At 40.4% G+C, this 13,288-nt stretch overlaps 1 long non-coding RNA gene across 1 annotated transcript in view; it reads left to right on the top strand.

Moving 5' to 3' along the window:
• Positions 1-10,895, top strand: part of LOC115340824 — a 78,501-nt gene extending 67,606 nt beyond the window's left edge. The window contains exons 2-3 of the long non-coding RNA XR_003923195.1: positions 6,396-6,505; positions 10,809-10,895. This is a non-coding gene — a long non-coding RNA (uncharacterized LOC115340824). The remainder of the gene's footprint in view (positions 1-6,395; positions 6,506-10,808) is intronic.
• Positions 10,896-13,288: the final 2,393 nt, after the last annotated feature.

The raw sequence follows: 13,288 nt of genomic DNA, 5'->3' as shown, positions 1-13,288 counted from the left end.
GGGTGGGGGGAAGGTGTTCTCAGGTTTGGTTTTACTTCCTATTATCTTGTTTTGACTTGATTAGTAACAAATTAAATTGATTTTGTCTTTTCCTCAAGTTGAGTCTGTTTTTTGGCCGGTGACCATAACTGGTAAGTGATCCCTCTCTGTCCTTGTGTCGACCCACAAGCCTTTTATTATATTTTCTCCTCCCCATCCCACCGGGGGGGGGGAGGAGTGAGTGTGTGGCCTTGCGGTGCTTTGTTGCTGTCTGGGCTTAAACCACGACAACAGGATACAGAGGAATATTGAAGCTGCCTCCTTGTTCCATGGAAAGGTTAATAAACAGAGCTGTCACCTTATAGGTATTCATTTAACCTATTTTTGAAAGCTCTTTTAGTGAGGGTTTACACCTTTCCCTGGGTGAGCTTCTCCAGGGCCTAGCTGCTTGGATAAACAGCTTGCAAAAATCTATGCTCTTATTTCCATGAGCTTACTTAGGGCAAGAAATGTCAAGGCTTGATTTACCTGAGGCAATCGCCAATGTAAAGCATAAGTTTGACAATTATTGTTGAAGAAGCAGCAGATGGGAGGACATTTCTGTTACCTGACCTTACTTCCAGCTCAGAGGACAGCTGTCACCTGTGACAGTCATGGCTCTCTAGCAGCACTCAGTTTCTTGCCTCTGCTAAATGGACTCTATTTACTCTTCTGTTCATAACAGTGGTTAGCTGGAGAATGTCCAATTTTATGAGTAACAGCTGTTACTTTAAAAGTGACAGGCTCTATTCATCTAAAACAACCTCCGATCTGAGCTGTACAACCAACCAAATGGACCTATCCCACAGCAACTCTGTTGCTACAAATATGTGATGCATTAAGACTCTGAGAAAGGCAGAAAGCATTTGCAGATCGTCAGGAAAATAAAACAGCTTAGGTGAGTAGGATCTGAAGTACTGGCTGTATCTAGGCAGCTCTTTTGGCATCAAATTTTCCCGTTGGGTATCAGCTTGGTCCTTAAGAGAATCAAAAAAGTAGACAGTGGGCTTGTGTTATCTTCCCGATGTTGTTACCTTTTCTTCTATGACTTTAAGGAAATCACAATGGGACCAATTTTCATTGTGTTCGTATTTTAAATAATTTGCTAAAATGGCCATCCTGGAGGTTCCATCAGGAAGTGGAGTTACCACAGCAAAGTGAGGTCACCCTTCACTGGCTATGCAGTTATCGACTCACGGGACCTTCTTTTGGCCTATTGCAAGTGAGGAGAATTGTGTCAGCATGAACTTCCTTCATTTTTTGTCAGTGAATGACCTATAGCTTGTGGAGCTGCAGTAACTCTAACCTGTGTCTCATTGCTTTGCTTTTCTGGTAGTGTTGCATTCAGTGATGACAACACTTTGCATTTCTGTAGTTCCTTTTTCCCATGGACTTCATTAAGCTTAAAAAATGAATGAACATCGCTTCACCTCACTCCTAATTAGACATTTTTTCCCATTTTCAGGTTTCCAGGGCCAAAAAGTCTGTTTTTATGCAATACATTTGCTTTCCTTTGCAGGATGCCATGGATGAAAGTCACAGAGACTGTTACTTGTTTCTGTGGCAAGAGTTCAGGGGAGTCTGGAAGCTGTGAGCCTACAGAGAGCTAATAGACACAAAACAGCTTGCAAAACAGAGCTCCTGCTTAGATTTAGCAGCTTCAAAGTCCGGGCGAAGTCTACGATGCACAAGGCATTGAGGATAGACAGGGGAGAGCCCAAATTATCAGTCTGAGCCTAGCTACATGCAGACAAGGAGACAAGAAAGGGGACCAGTTGTGATAACATGTAGAGAAAATCTGTCCTGACTTCCATTTGAGATTTGATGAGGATGGACAGGGAGATGCCTGGCATACTTCTAGGCCACCAGCTAATTTTCTCTCTGAGACACAACCTTGTGCTGATACCTGTGTTGTGCTTTCCTGTCTGTACAGCAGCAGTCCTTCCTGGGCCATGAAGTCCCGCTTGGCCGAGGAAATCACAGAGTATAAATGACTTGCCACCTCTCCCAGGCTGTTCTCCAGAGGGAAGTGCCAGAGCTGAGTTCAGACGGTTGACCTGTGCTTGTGTTTGCTGAGATTTCAAATCTCTCCGGGCTCCTGCAGGTGTTCCAGCTCTCACAAATTCAGCAATTTTTGCATTCCTGGAAGTATGTAAACTAACACTGCAAGGTTATTTCAATTGACTTCCAGCTCCCTGGAAATCTGAGAGGCAGAGATTTTGCTCAGGCCTGACCTTGACTTTCCTAGGCACTTCCCACAAACAGACTTACCCGTGTTATTGCTCTGTCCAGAGAAAGATTATGGGATCTTCTGCTGCCAGGACTTCCTCAGGCTGTTTCCCCACATGGTGACCTCCTTCTGACGCCCCAACACAGCCTGGAATAACAGGGTTAATCCATGTGCTTGTATTTGCGTACGTGAATTTGTGCATGCACGGAGATCAGAACCCCATCCTCCCCCTAATAAATGATTCAGGGATCTTTTTGTTTAGATACAGGTTCATTTAAAGAAAATAACATGGACAATAGAGGCAAGCACTCGGAAAGATGTCCTTTCCACTCCTTCATCCTTCTTTGCCTCCCTGTCTAGTCCCTATCTCTAGGGTCCTACCAGCATTGCCTTTACTGTTATACATGCATTTGGTCATTTTACATCTTCCCTCCCCTTTATAGGGTTTTCTTCTGCTTGCTGTGGTACAGTACTATTCCTCATACTCTGCTTCTCAAGGGATCCATTAGTGTTTCATTCTCCCTCCTGGACCACTAAGTGCTAGTCACATATAAGATGTCTTCACTTTTCTACCTATTAACTCTCAAAGAAACTGCAGGTAGTGATGGTGGTAAAAAGCCTGGACTTCTGACAGCTCTTGAAGACAAAAATAAATAAAAGCAACTTACTTAATCAATTGGTGGCATTTACAACAAAATTCAGAAAATGTAGAGCGCACCAAAAAGCAGGCACTTTTAATCCCTAAATTTTGTTGAAAGGCTGCAAAAATGTCTGAGAATTGTAAAAGTGTTTTTGGCTTGTGGATAGCCTCTCAAGTCACTGCAATTTCCTGATGCTATAATAATAAAATCCAGAAAGACTGCTCAGCCCAGCTTTTCAGATCAAATTGATTGACAGGAAAACTAATTCCATGGAAACCACAAAATCTGCCCCATTTTCTTCTTCTAAGACCCTCATGCATGACTGAGTCTCATTTACCTCTGCACAATTTAGCATAATTGCATCTCTCTAATTAAAGTAGAACTTTTTTTCTGGCAAAGATGGTTAGAAAGATGAGATTGAATGCCTTCTGGAAACTGCACAGGGCCTTAGCCTCTGCACTATAGAAAAATACAACCTTCATTCTCCTGATTCCTTCACTGTTTCAAACTCTTTCATTTCCATGTGGGGTAGAAAAGGGACATAGTTCCTATCTGGTACTGATTTTCATTCTCTGAACTCAGCTCCTCCTCAGACACAGGCACTTGATTCAAATCAATATCAGAACCTATGGAGAAAACCAAGAATATTTCTGACAGGTGTACTGATTAAGGAAAGGAGAGGGAAATTTGGGGTCAGGCAAGGGGAGATGTTGATTCTTTAGTAAACACATGGTAAGATATTTTCAGTGACAAGAGTAATTGAAATGCACAGTGCAACAGACTCAGCACGCACAATGAGATGTCTCTTGTTTTTCCTGTCATCTTGGGAAACGGTGAAGTTCCTGTGGCAGTTTTGGTTTGTGAAGTAGGCGCTGACAAAAATCAATATTTTTTGCTAATCTGTATGTTTTGAGTGCTATATAAGTAATTATGAAAGAAATCAATAACAGCTTCCCATCTTAGTCCCCAAACTCTGTGTGCTAGCCACAGGAAAGCATGCACCAGCATGGTGACAGCAGGAAGGACAGGGCAGGAGCAGATCTTTTGCACATTCTTGCTCTATTCCTACTCTCCTTGAGGCCTTGCAATTTTGGGAGAACTACAGAGATTTCTCCTGGAGTCCTGGTTGCCACCAGGGTCTAAGGCTCGTTACAGCCCCATGGGCAGAAACTCCACAGATGTTTGCTTTGTGAAGAAGATGGACCACTTCCCACTCTTGGGACTTTCTTTCCCTGTTGCGTTTCTTTTTCCCTGAGGAAAATGGCCACTGCCACAGAGGTTGGGCCGGTCCACAGCCCATCAAAGGTTTGTTGGAGACCAGGCTCCGAAGGCTAACCTGAGGTTTGATGAAGAGTGAGCAGAGCTCCCAGTTGAGATGCTCGTGCAGCAAGTTGTCCCCTCCACACATTCGGAGCTTTTGCTGTGCCTGCATCTCATTCCCAAGCTTTTGCTGCTATACTAAATCAGTCCTGGAAATTATGAATGCTAACGGCATAGTGGCCAAGAGCAAAGCTACCCAGCAGGAGGTGAGCTCTTCGGCCCTGTGTGATGAATTTGCATTGCTGCAGCACCAGGGATTCTCATGAAAGGATCAGGGCTCCATTTGGTGGGGATCTGTATAAATAAATAATAGAGCTCTCAGCCTCAGGGATAAGAAATGTGCAACAGTGTCTAAAACCAGTAAGAGAGGAGAAGGTGTGAGAGTAAAGGAGGAAAACTGCCTGCCAGGGACAAATAAAGCCATTTGTTCTGCTTAGCCTCAGCCAAATCCTTGTGCAAGTCTAGCAAGGCTTCATAAGCAGGTTAATCATACACAAACATGCCTTCATAAAAATGAACAGAATTTAACGATATTAATGAGCTGTTGTTTAAGATGGTTTAGTTTCTAAATAGACTATGTTAAAGGTGAAGTGGGATCTGTACAGACCACGACTGATAAGAAAGAAGAGTTTGAACACAGTATTGGCTTTTAATTTCAGGACCTGATTAACCACTTGAAATTGATTGCGCTCCTGGTTTTGAGTGTAAGCCTCTCAGATCAGGATCTAACCCAGTAAACCTGGCCAAAGGGACAGTCAAGTGACCTATAAAGCCCCTTCTTAATTACAGCGTAGCTTCTGGGGCAGGGAAGAGACAGCAGAAGAGCTACTGCTTGAAGAATATCAGTATGGGAGTCATAAATTAAAGTAATTTATAATATTTAACAATTTTAAAGTTTGATACTCTCACTCTGACTGTTATCTAAGCCATTCCCTGACACAAGAATTCCTCCATGTGCAGAAAATAACATGAAGAACATTATTTGTTCTGTTTAAAAAACCAAACGAAAACAAACCTGGTCTTTACACCTGAACTCTTACAAGGACAGCAGAGCAAAAATCTCATTTTACAGCCTGTGCGCAACATCTTTCCCTATATGAAAGTGACTCTGTGGCATCTTACCCACAAGTTCACGGTTATGGAAGACAAAGTTTGGATGACCTGAGGGCTAAATTACGGCCACCTGCCCAGGCTGTGGAGCTGGCAGTCGCCCTGCTCAGGCGACTTGTTGGATTTGAGCAATGCTCTCTACAGCAAATGGCGCCACAGAAAACATCCTCTGCTGTCTCCTGCAGTTCTGACATTGAGAAACTCCTTGCTCTGCTGGAAATCAGACACTCAAAAATCCTGTTGTGCAGCTTCAGCTTTTTTAATCGGTGTAGAGGAGCTGAAGAAGAGGGTGAGAATGCCGTAGAAATGCTGGGCTAGAAAAGATTTCTGGTCAAGCCATTTCCTTAAGAGGGTATTGACTTGGATTGAAACTGTGCCAGTCTAACCTTTCCTTAAATATCTCTGCTGATGGAAATTTTGCAGCTTCCCTGTTAATGTTTAAATAATTTCTGTCGGGTTTTGCTTTCTTTTCCTAATTGCTTTGTAAATTTAAATGCTTTAACACTTTTGCATTTCTCTCTCAAGCAATCCATTCCATTTTTTGTCTTCTTGAGTTTCTCTCTTTTGCCTGTACTGTTGCTTCTTCAGAAAGACCAGATTCTAGCCGTGGCTACGTGTGGACAACATGGTTATGTGATGTGATCTTCTTTAAGAGCCTTGTATGTTTATCTAAAGATAGAATCAGACTAAAAGACCTTTTTTTTTTTAAAAACAAAAATTTTTGCCAGGTCATTACATAGATGAAATTTCATCTTCTAATCAGAGACTGTCATATGCCTGTAGGTTTATGGTGTAAACCAATACCTGTGGGCCTTTTAAACATCAGACAATTAATTGCCTGTAAAACTTCTGTTTCAAAATCTGAGGTGTCTTGTGCTGCTAATGAATGGTAGAAGACATGTTGCATTTCTTTACTAGTGGAATCTCAGAGACCTGTTTGGGAATGCCACAGACTAGCAGAGTACTTGCATTGTACTTTGATACTCAGTGGGAATTTAAAAGCACACAGCAAGATATACTGGTATTTCTTTTTAGTTTCAAATAATCTCTTTCCTTCATGGTTGATTTCTCTCCAGAGCATAACAAAAGGACAGCCAATAGCCCAGGAGCCCTGTTAAAAAATTCTTAAGGGATGTTGGCATGAAATTCTGACTCTAGTGAATATCCCATGGTGGACATTTGAAAGGTAAGCATTGCTCAGATATTTATGTTTTGAATCAACCTTATCTTGCCTTCTCTCCTAGTGTCTGTAATGACTCATGGTACCATTAAGGTCACTTAGATTACACTTCTTGAATAGAGGCATGAAACACTGTATATCATGTCCCCAATTCTTTTCTTTGCAAACGAACAGTATTTTTTACCTGGCCCTTCCTTCCCATCAGTGTTAGATGCTGTCCAGATAAACTACCAACAGAATGTTCAGTGTGAATCCTTAAGGGCAGCAAATCCCATTGTTTGTTGTCAGAAGTGTCACATTATTCTTGTTTGCATCCCAGCAATGGGATTTTCCAGCTCGCTCTGACTGAAAGATATATCTGGTGAATCTATTCGTTAGCTACTTCTGGAAGAGGGATGTGGGCAACCACAGTATTCAGCAAAATGCAGTGGAACTCATATGTGAAGTGGCTGGCACGAGAAAAGCTGCCTCTCTGCTATGTCTTTTGGTCTCCTTGAGCCTCTTAGAAATCACTGCAAACGTAACAGGAGTGACAGACATCACCATTAGCATGTTAATATGCTTTGCACTTGATGCCAAGCCTTGATGTCAGTGCTGGAGAGCAATCACAAATTTGATGTGTGCTGATCCCCAGCATCTCAGAGGGATATTGCTGCTGAGCAGGGAGAAGTCACTGCATGCAGGAATGGGAAAACAGTCAGTTGGTGTCATTTCTTAAACACCTTCATCATGCTGGAGGATGGGAGAAAGCTGGGCTATCTCAACTCTTTTCATATGGCTGAGGTATTGTGCTGTGCCAAAAAAGCATTAGCAGGGCAGAGCTGTGGAAAGAGCTTTTGAGAAATGACATAAAAAGTTGTTTTGTGAGGCTCAGTGCTCTGGACAAGTTTAAATTGGATTTATTGCTTGACCAGAGAGCTGTTTGTGAGGTTGGGGTCTGTACATCCAGCACCTGAACTGTGATCCGACTTCTGCAAACAAATAGTTTCTCCAGGCCTTCACGGCTGACAAATACACCCTGTGATTGCGGTCCTTCTGAGTGCAGATCATGTACCAGGGTTAACTGAACCAAGTTCAGTTGCTAACGTGGTCTAATTTTTTTTCCCAGAAGTTTCTGAGTAAACAGCTATCTATCCTCTGTCTTGAAAATACAAACTCAGCAATGGACTTTGCCATGGGGGTGATAATTTTTAAAGCAGTGCTGTTTCTCTCTAGAGATATGTAGGAGTTCTCTTAGACCTCTGTTGTAATAGACGATAATTACCAGTGCCACTGCATCTTTATTTAACATAGTTGTGGCATAGACAGTGGCCTAGAAGATGCAGCTTCTCAGGCTTTCTGTGAAATATCTGGGAGTCATATAGTATGTCCCACATTTTCTATTTTGAAAATGGCTCAATTCTGCTAAGACTGATCTCTTCCATTGGTGGATATTCCAATATCTTCAATCAGTGGGTACTTGGGCTTCATCTTCTAGCTAGCAGCTGGTTTCCAGAAAAGTCACCTCTCATTTGCAATTCTTTGCCTTCCTGACGAGTGCAATGCCTCCTTATCAATGTCACAAGAAAACTTGTTCAAAGTCAAGTCCAGGCGTTGACACTCACATGGAATTAGTTTGTCAGATATCTACATTACCCTTGTGCCACATGCTTTCCTTTAAACCTGCAGATGTCTGGAGCAATTTTAAGTAGTAAAAGTACAATATTCTCCTGATTGTGAAGACCACTGCTTAAGCAATATAAAAGGTGATTTTTCCACCATTTGATCTTTCAGTGGGAAAACTAGGGGTATCGATAAAATCCAAATGAACTCCAGGTTAAGTTAATGCCAATACCAGTTTCTGACAAATGAACTGAGGACAGTTCCAGTTGTAATATAGTGCAGCCATGAAAACTTCTGCATTGATTTTCACAAACCCAACTCTAACCCACAAATCCACCAGCTCATCCTCAGTCACAGCTTCCACCTGCTCTTGGTTGGATGTCTTGCCTCAGTTCTGCTGAAGTCTGTGGGTTCTTGGGTGTTTGACCCTGCACTTCTCTTGACTTTGAACAAGTTTTCTTGTGACATTGATAGGGTTGAGGACCCAGAGGTGGGATTAATTTCACCTACCTTAGATGGTGCCTGCATTTCTATCAGTGTCAGAAACACCAAGCTCACCTTACAGGTACTGCAGAGGAACAGGCACTATCCGTCTGACTAATTTTTAACATTTTTCTTCACTTTCTGTTCAAAATGTAAGAAAGTTCAGGAAAACTTAAAAATAGAATTGTTTTCACATACTAATATTTCATAAGATGTTCAAGAAAGAAATTTAAAAATTGTTAGACAAAAGTTCATTTTACATTTTCAACAAAAGGCTAACTTTTAATGAAATAAAAAGTTATGAACTCTAATTATAACAATGAACTCTAATTATAACATTTCATATTTTCATCGATACTCAGACTGACTGCAAACGTAGGCACAATGAGGTCTCTTTTACTGACACATCCAGAAATAGTTTTATCTATAAAATTTCAGTGACGTGGACTAAAGAACAAGTTGTTCAATTCTTGGAAGAGTTTTTTACTTAAATGTTACACTTTTCTTTGACTGTAGAAAGGACATATAGTTGAACAAATGAATAAAAATAATAAAAAGAGACAATGTAGAGACCTGCAGAATAAATGGTATTCAGGTTGTGGAATTAATCTAAAACCTATATTATGCTATGATTATCTCAATGGCAATACCTCTGATCTGCTTATGATGTAAGTGTTAATATACAAGATGTGAGCAACTTGGCAAACCTGAAAAAAAAATCCCAAGTGCTGGTTCAGGCAGCATGGGGTGATAATACAGGGGGGCTGGTGTGGAGGTGCATGGTCCATGCAGCCCTGCTGGGACATCACCAAGAACAGCGCGTGCAGTGCTGACATCCCAGTGTCAGAAAGATGCTGCTGCAGTTTAATAAGGTGAAACACAAACAATCAAGGAAGTTGGATTTCTTGGATTTCAGAGAGATGCAGGGGAGAGCTAGTGTAGCTAATTGGATGTTCAGCCATTGACTAGGTGTGCATATTTTCTTTTTGAATGCAAATTCCTTCTGGGCATAAACTCCTAGCAGGAGAAGAATTAATGGAGGTACCTGGTGGTTTCTGCCTAAACTGTAGATAATTTGAACCTGGTGCTGTCTCTTTCCATTTTTTGTGCAGCACCTAGTATAGGGGGTTCACTACTAACCTGCAATTATTACTATTACTGAAACAGCATATAAAAATTATCCACTTCTCTCTAAGATCTGCAGAGACATTTTAATTTAAATAGTAGACGGCGAATCTTAAGTTACATCCTTTTAATATAAAAGTAGGTAAACTCCTAAAAGTGGCTGGGTGTAAACCTAAAAAAAGATTTGATCACAGTGAGCCACACCAAAATTTCTACTCAGTAAATATGCAAATCACAAAGCACTGCACCACTCTGTCTATTGAAACATGATATATTAGCTGAAAACTTACTGTTGGGTACTACAGGAAGGGGACTTAGCTTATGCTAACTTTTTAATGGTGAGTTTGCACATTTTGGGGGCAATATTTGAAACGGGGATGGGTGGTAAGTTTGTGTAATCAGCCACCTTATCTTTAACTTCTTATCCAATTTCCATTTTGAAAGTCTTTAATGGAGAAGTAAGGCATGTTTAATTGATTGCCATTAAAATCTTCAAAGGAATTGGCAAGATGAAAGTTGTTTCTAATTACTGCATTATGATGTAAGCTTAACGATACGCCACTTCTCCAAATTGATTTTATTAGAATTTAAGATGAGGAATTAATTGAGTTGCTGTATTGATCCATTTTATTTTTCCACCATTTAACATGTCCTCTGAAAAAAAAGCTATTGAGCTGTGGAATAGTAATGAGGAGTTAAGAAAGAAAGTCGAAGTGAAGATGAATTGGCCAATAAAAATAACTTATAAAAACCATAATGTGATGGCAGAATATAGTGGCAGAGACCAATTTATCTCTAGGTTAATTAGGGTAAATTAAGGTTAATTCTTTTGTTATTTAACTTTTATTTCTTTGTCTCGCTTCATCCTACCTGTTTGTACTAGAATAACTACTTGTTCTGGTAAAGCAATATTCTGCAAATCTCCTTCCAGTTCTGCTAAATTTTCCTTTGATGACCTCTTTAGAATTACCCCCAAAACCTAAAAAACCCCTCGATCCATATATTTAATTTTTCCTAAAAATCTTCTCAAGGGTATTTAAGATTGCTTTCTTGGTCTTATTCTCTTAGAACTGATTCCTGTTTTTTCCTTATTTGTCAGTAAAAGACAGCTGCTTTTAGAGCACGAGACACGTGCTCCATGCTCTCTCATGTATGTTCTCTCAGATATGGGCGCTGAAGATATCCTGATTGGGTTCATTTTAATCAGTTGCTGTTTGTCAACTAAACCGTAAAGTACCAGGCATGCGTATGCTTTTATTGTACAACAGCTGTACAACCACACGTGGACACATCGGCTCCAAGAGGGTGGTTTAATGGAACACATCTAGTTCTTCAATGAAGCGGGTGAGGCATGCCCATCAGATCTGTTACGGTGAAATAAGCAGCAAATTGGTCTTATAAATATAACCCATTAAACAATTTTAAACTGACAGTTGTTTCCTGTGTTGTACTGGGGAAGCTATTCATAACATCACAGAATGGATGAAATAAGAATGGGTCTGGAGATTATCTAGTACAACCCCTACTCAAGTAGGTCCAGCAAGAGCAGATTGCACAGGACTGTGTCCAGTTGGATTTCAAATATCTCCATGGATGGAGCCTGCATAACCTCTCAGGGAAACCTGTATGATCACCAGGGAAAAGATCATCTTTGTGTCCTGTGCTCGCAGAGCACAACAAACAACAGGGTCTCATTCTACGTTTAGAGCTAAGGGCATGGTTTCACCCCGTTCTTCTTCATAAATCCTGCAAACAGAGCTTTTCCTCTCATTTTTCTCTTAATTAAAACTTGTCAAATTTGAGTGAAATGTATTCTGAGGGTTCTCCAGAAGTTCATTGCTGTAGCTGATTTGAGGAGTGCTGTTTTGGCTTCGCTGCTTGTGTTGAGCAAATTAATTGTTGTATTTGAGATTTCAAAGTTCACACTGATGCTTTCTCTATCTTTCCTATTGATTATGCAAACTGGAATATTCTGTGTATACAAAGAGATTGCAATATAATTAAATACATGATTTATAATTGTATTTTAAGCTCTGATACAATTTAGGAGAAGCTGTGTCTATCTGAGCCTTGAAGCTGTAAATTCGAGGCTGAGTTCTGCTAATACTTAAAGCTGTAACACTGATCAGAAAGAAATGAGAATGGACATACTGGAGATGTTAATTATAACCATGCCTGGTTTATCCTTGGCATTTATATCTCTTCATCAACACTGCTATCTTTCCTTTGAAGACAGAAATCCCCAAATCAATGATGTTCTCATTCCCTATGCAGGGAGAAGAAAAATGGCAATGAAAATGTATTTTAATGGTCACCTCAATAAAAAAAATTATCAGCCTGAAGGAATATTCCTCTCTTCCACTGGAAAGACTCTTCAGCCAAGGGAGAATGATGCTGGCTTTCTAGCCAAGTGGGGCTCTGGGACATAATTTGTCTCTTTTGTCCCTAAATAATTTACACATGATGCAGAGCCAGTCTATTTGCAGCCATATAGCAGATACTTATCAAAGCTCTATCTAAGTAGCTCCTTTGTTAAAACCAGTAATAGCCTCTTGTGCTAAATAACCAGCTCTAGTGGTCATGACATCTCACACATTTACTAACGAGTGACATTAGCATGGATTAATTGACAAAGTGATTGCAGAAATGGAGTGCTGTATTCAGGAGGAACTTTAATGAGCTCCTAAAGGATCAAAGACTCTTTTGGAAGTTCAGATATTGCCCATTTCTGAAGTTCAAAGACTTGACCGAAGCTACTAGCATTTGGAACATTGTACTACAGGAGAAAGGAGTGTGTTCAGTAACAGTCCAACAAGGGAAATAAAAGTGAGCAACAAATATCTCAAAATCTGGCTTTTTTAAAATTCAGCTTTCAGTTAAGGCACCAGGTGTAAAGCCAAATAATCATGTTGAGTTTTAAATGAAATGTTAATTACAGAAATCCTCAGTGAAGAAACAGACCTAAGATGCAGCCAGGAAACACTCATTAAATAAGGAGTGATGGCTTGGTAGGGTAACTAGGTAAACTTAAAAAAGTTTTCTCAATGGTAAATATCAAATTCCTTTTTGTTTATATGTTGCAGAAATATGGTCTTTGCTCCCAAATGGCCAGATACCTGCCTCACCAAAGAGACACTGAACAGCTGCTGAATGAACACAAGTATTATTTGATTGCTTAAAACCAGAAGTAAAATTAAGAGCCATGAGTCTTTATAAACATAAAATGTAACTATTTCTCATTTACTTACCCGCTGGCTGAGGAAGAAAATGTGATGGAACACAAGAGGGCTTGATTAACGCCATCTAATTTGCAGTGCCAATGAGAAAGGGTCCAGCAGAAAAGCTAGGAGGGTTGGCGGAAAACTTTGAGGGTCTTGATTTTATTTTGTCCCTAAGCTCTTTGTAGTGGAGTAGTGACACCATGCAGTTGTTATGTCTCTTACATTGCCGTGCATGCGCACACACACACACGTGCATACGTATATTTGTATGAGTTGCTTCTAAAAAAACTCTGGAGGCCAGAACGGGAACTATTTCTCTTTGGAAGTGTAACTGCTTTCATGGGTTGTATAGTCAAAC

Source organism: Aquila chrysaetos, chromosome 4, assembly GCF_900496995.4.
Source record: "Aquila chrysaetos chrysaetos chromosome 4, bAquChr1.4, whole genome shotgun sequence".
In the NCBI taxonomy this organism is placed as follows: domain Eukaryota; kingdom Metazoa; phylum Chordata; class Aves; order Accipitriformes; family Accipitridae; genus Aquila; species Aquila chrysaetos.
The sequence above is the reverse complement of the archived record's forward strand: the minus strand, read 5'-3'. Positions and strand labels throughout refer to the sequence as shown.